Source organism: Sinocyclocheilus anshuiensis, unplaced genomic scaffold, assembly GCF_001515605.1.
Source record: "Sinocyclocheilus anshuiensis isolate Anshui unplaced genomic scaffold, SAMN03320099.WGS_v1.1 scaffold1946, whole genome shotgun sequence".
Taxonomy (NCBI): Eukaryota; Metazoa; Chordata; class Actinopteri; order Cypriniformes; family Cyprinidae; genus Sinocyclocheilus; species Sinocyclocheilus anshuiensis.
In genome coordinates this window covers 50,305-56,310 of record NW_015546151.1, presented here as the reverse complement: position 1 = coordinate 56,310, position 6,006 = coordinate 50,305, and positions in this window count along the sequence as shown.

The window sequence follows — 6,006 nt, the reverse complement described above, 5'->3', positions numbered from 1 at the left end:
GCTGAGGAGAAGGGAATATTTGCAGCGACTGACGGATGATATATTAAACCTGACACTGCGCGTTTGAAACGCATCTGTTGCTGAATGATGCGCATCGCTTTGTGTGTGTGCGTGCACAGTCTTTAGTTACTCATTTCGCCTAAAAGACAAAAAGAGAAGCATGTTATCTTTATTTAAACTTGCATTTATTAATATGTGTGGATTTTCTCTGTAATGTTTTTTTCTTCTTCTTTTTTGGCACAAATTGATGTGGGATTGCCACCTACCGGCATGCATCGCCCTCTCGGTATTTCTGTTCTCTGCCAACCATCAATCAGCAGGATAACACTAAATTGTATATGCAGGGAAGCATTGTTGTTCCTTTAATGCAGAGCCTTAATGAACGCAAATAATTCGTTTTTATATATAAATAATATATAAAATAATACATAAAAGTAATTAAGTAATAATATACAGGTATATATTTTTCAAATGTTTTAAATGTGGTACCCCCCCAAAGTAAAATGTTAAATAATTCTTTGTGAATCTATAAATCAAATTTGAACCAATTTATTTTATTTTCTAAGGTTTAGTTCCTTGCACATACTCTTTCTATGATGGGGTACAATGAAGCTAAAAGGCCATTGGGATAAAAGGCCCCTTGGATGTAATTTTCTCCTAAAACACTGCAAACAACACTAAAGCTGTTTTCTATCCATTTGTGTATCAGTAGGGGTTGGGAATAAATATTTGCAATGGATGTGCAAAGTGGATCCATATTGACTGATAATCACAATGATTTATTTGTGAAATGCACATTAACTATAACGGTTCGTTCACAAACAGCTTAATAATGCAGAATACAAAATAATTAAGTTGTTATAAAGTATGATATATTATGAAATGGCAAAGTAATTGAAAGTAACTAAGAAAAAGAATGCCTTTGATGAAGCTGCATGCTAAAGTTCTTTAACATTTCTTAAACTAATAATTTATAAGATCAAACTTCAACATTTCACAGATCTCTGGAAAATTCACTAGCAAATGTGAATGCTCTTAATCATAAGCTTCTATAAAGAATACAAAGTGAAACACTCTGTATAATTTTGAAGATGATCATTAATCATCATGCTATTATGAGATATCATGTCATACAAGTTAGAGCCTGGATATTTCCTAATATGCTTTAATAGCTTAATTGTATAGCAGTGTTAAAGCTCATTTGTGTCACCCCTTCTGGAAATGTGGTTTATGATGGCAACTGGTGTGACTTTGAGCAAGTCGCTCATTTATGGTAATTAACTTGTCTAGATGATTGATCAATTGGACTATCAGGGCTGACGTTAACCTGGTCTGATAGAGTCTATCAGACCAAGTCAATGTCAGCCCTGTTAGTCCAACCGATCAATCATCTAGACCATATTACCAGCAAACAACCCAAACATATCAGCTATTAACCAAAATTAAATGGTTATTATATTAAAATAATATTCATTATTGTTTCGATACATTCATTTTTAGGAGGGAAGTGTTATCATATAAACCTGATAGACTGAGATAGCTTGTTTGCAAATCTACCAAAAATTTGTAGTACCAAAATTTGTAGTACCAGTTTTTGTAGTACCAAAACTGTCTTTCTGCATAGATCACCTTATGTTAAATTGTAACAGCAGTCTTTTGTAGTGACACGGTCCAGTAGATCAGCCTTCAGATTAATCAGTGCAATATACTGTTGACCATATTCCACTATTCTGTGATCTAATCAAAGGAGAGTTACTGATAGCACTCTCTTTATCACCATTATGGCTTAGAGTAAAGCACTCAACGATAACTAACTTGGGGGGACTGTCGCTGCAATTAATGTAAACAGAAAAAGTATAATACCATCACTCCAAACATTTAAAACACCTCAATCTCATATACATAGATTTATATAATGTGATCCTGTTTGAACATGGGTGAAAAACCTTGCGTCATTGGTATATATCTCTAGTACATTTTGTATTCCAGCATAGATAAAACCAGTGGTGAGTGGTAACTTTTTCATGCAGGTAATGTCCCAGTACTCCATTCCCCTTTTCCATGATGCAACCAAACAGAGATACACTCTGTAAACTGAGGTGCAGCACGTCGTATTAGAACAAGGTCAAAGACACAGATCAAAATCACAGATGAAAACTAAAATTACATTTAAAATCATACTCATTCTCCTGCCTTATTTGAAGATTAAACCATTCTCTGATCTTTCTTTGTGATTTAACTCAACTCCAAGAATGTGTTAGTATTCAGTTATGGTTTACTTTGTTTTAGTTTAAAACTATCTATCTATCTATCTATCTATCTATCTATCTACAGTATCTCTATTTTTTTTTGTGTCCCCAACCTCCACACTCACTGATGGCCATTGGATGACTGTCCGTTTACATCAAATCTCATTACCCCCTATTGTCTTATGCGCCTGTTGCTTTTTCATTTGCTGATAATGATTTTATAGACAGGATGGGCTATACAAAGTTTTCTTTCTGCTGGTTCTGCTGCCAGCGAAGACGGCAGGAAAAATGCTGCCTCAACGACTATGGTTCATCTGCTTTGCAAATAAACAGATTTTTTATTCTTTGTGGGGGAGGGAGTTAGGCTGTAATACTTGTAGTAGAGGGAGAAGACTATGGCGAATGAAAAAAGCAACCGTCAAAATTAAATTTATCTATAAGACTGTACTTTGAATTGATAACACTTTAATATTAAAAATGCAGAGTTATTTTGCTTTCTTTGAATAAGTTTTCTGAAGCTCAGCAGTTTATGCATATGTTGCCAAAATGAATGAATTCATTTTCTGATAAAACTCTATGGAGAGAGAAAATGCTACAGCAGGTATAGGCTTTATGATTTTAATTTGCTATATGGCGCAGTGCAGTTTGCCAGATGTGGCTGAAGAGCTGCATGGACGGATGGGTTGTAAATTCTGTTGTAAAATATGTCATTTTCACGCAGTTGCTTGTTTGATTGAACTCTCTAGCATTCTTGTACCTCAAGCATTAATTATTGTCTTTTTTTTTTTTTTTTGCTACATCCCACACATCTGCAGTTCAGAGCCATGCTAGCTTGCATTCAGAAACCTGTCAGCTTTCTGGGACAGTCTTCAAGATGTAGACAGAAAGACATCAGGAGAGACTTTCTAAAGCTACTATGGCTATAGCTTTAAATTATTAATAATGCTGTCCCACTGCTCTTGTTTTTTTCCCTGTCTCACTTTAATATTAAATGACTTATACCTCAATGTAGAATAACCATATGATAAGGACCATTCAGAGAGCAGAGATGAGGCTGCCAGCCCTACACTCTTTGAGGAGCACCTTTCATGACCAGAGAAGAGGAGGAAGAGTCTGTTAATTGGTGGTGTATTTAGTTTTAGTCTCAATATGACTCCATAAAATTACCATTAGTGCAATAATTCTTTGGGTTATGTAAGTTTTTCCTGAATGCTTGGTATAGTTGTGGCCAGGAGCATGGTATAGTTTTGGCCAGGAGCCTAAAAGGCCAAATAATGAGCAGGTCAAATCATGAGTAACGGTATGTAAACCAGGAAGGATTTGTGAGCAAAGTTAAAATCACGCTTGTTTTCTAATATAGAAAAAAAAACAATGAAAAGTCAAGAATTTAAAATCATTTTGATAAAAAAGTTTGATACAATATTTTTTGTAACATTTCATTATGTCAGTCCTAACTATAAGTAACTTTCCAACTACATGTCAACTTACTCTACTAAACCTAACCCTATAACCTAACAGTTTACTAATACTCTAATAAGAGTTAGTTGACATTTTATAGTTTATAGTAGTTGCAAATTAAATAGTTAGTTGAGAAGTAGTTGGAAAATTACTTATAATTAGTAGAATGTCTAAAGTAGACTATCAAAATAAAGCATAACCAAAAAAAGCACCATGGAGTAACCAAAAGACAGGGTGTAAAAAACAAAACAAAATAAAAATCAAACAATGATGTAGCGTTTTAGTACACTCAGATGCATCATGTGGAAAACGTCTCAGGTTACTTATGTAACCATGGTAAGTTGTCCAAATGAAGTTCTTAGCAATGCATATTACTAATCAAAAATTAAGTTTTGATATATTTATGGTAGGACATTTGCAAAATATCTTCATGGAACATGATCTTTACTTAATATCCTGAAAGAAAAATCTATAATTTTGACTTATACATTGTATTGTTGGCTATTGCTACAAATATACCCGCGCGACTTATGACTGGTTTTGTGGTCCAGGGTCACATATTAACAAATAAAAGTTCAAATAAACACAGTTAACTAACCTGCTGTATAGCTCTACTCACTCAGAGTTCTCTGCTTTTTTATGTTTAACATGCTATTATTAATGCTGATCTAGATAACTAGAAATTGACATGCTTGTTTTTTGTGTTGTGTAGTATGTTTTATTGTACAAAGAAAGAAAATTAATTTGAAAAGAAAGAAAATTCGTTTGAAGCACACATTTTAGGTGAATGCCAAATCACCATGATGTGGAGTGCAGTTTTCAAAGAATTAGGATTAAGACTATAATTTAACAGAGGAACTGAACTGGATCCTGAAAATTACTACAGTAGTCATTTATCACCTGAATCAATGATTTTGACTGTTTGGTGAAACTGAAACAATCCAACAGCTTACCGCTTAGACGGGGATCTAATGTTCTAAAATACCAAGCCATGTTCTAAATGTTCTAAAACACCAAACCAAATTTATAACTCCACTCCAAAAAGAAACAAAGAATTGTTCAGATCAGTGTGCTAATACGCCTAAATAAGGAACCCAACAATTAAACAGTGCACATCTTTGAGTTGAATGCAGGTACTTAAGCCAGTAAATTGATTCATTTCCCACTGCTATCTACCAGCAAAATAAATAGGTTTACATTCATTATTTAAAAAAAAAAAAAAATGTATTCTCTAATTCATTTATCATAATCACATTGGTTTATAAGTAACATAAAAATGGGCATGGAAAATATGCCACATAAAAATAATACTGCAGTATTGGCATGGACATTTCACTCACAGTAATAGTGCAATGAAAGATTGGCCATGGGCCCTGACATTAAAAATAAGCACCTGGGTAACAGAGAAAGGTCTCAATCCACTGCAAATTCCTTAGAACCTAATACTGTACTCTTCTAAGTAAAAAACATGTATGCTGAGTAATTAGGTGTTTCAGCTTATTTATTTTTTTTAACAAAAGTTCTGATGTGATGCCTCATAGGAGTTACTTTGGAAATTAGCTGCGATATAGCCATCCCTAGTGAAAAATAAATATACTAAAACATATTTCAAATACATTATTTCATGCTAAGTATACTACAAATACATTTACATATTTATGTGCTTAAGAAAAATACCCTGCAATTGTACTTTTGAACTGGTATACTTAAAGTCTGCTAAAATGGAACTAATTTTGTACTTAATGCACTTTAATTGTGTGGAAATAGTGCTGAAGTCCAAATAAAGATTTACTTAAAGGGGTCATATGATGTTGCTAAAAAGAACATTATTTTGTGTATTTGGTGTAATGAAATGTGTTTATGCGGTTTAAGGTTCAAAAAACACATTATTTTCCACATACTGTACATTATTGTTTCTCCTCTATGCCCCGCCTTTCTGAAATGCGTCGATTTTTACAAAGCTCATCGTTCTGAAAAGCAAGGTGTGCTGTGATTGGCCAGCTATCCAGTGCGTTATGATTGGCCGAATACCTCAAGTGTGTGACGGAAATGTTACGCCCCTTACCATATTGTGATGATGCCCTGTCAGGCCGGAGCGACGAGACAAAAACATTAAAACCCATTATAAATTGTAAATAAAACTTAACCACTGATTTCTAGTCGTGTCCATTTTTGGAAAGCCAAACAAAGTAGTTTCGCTTTCCCAACAAAACACAGCGTCACAAATGGTGGCCTTGAGTGAGCGGCCGCGGCCTAGAGTGAGCAGAGGCCGGGGGCTAGAGTGAGCAGAGGCGGTCGG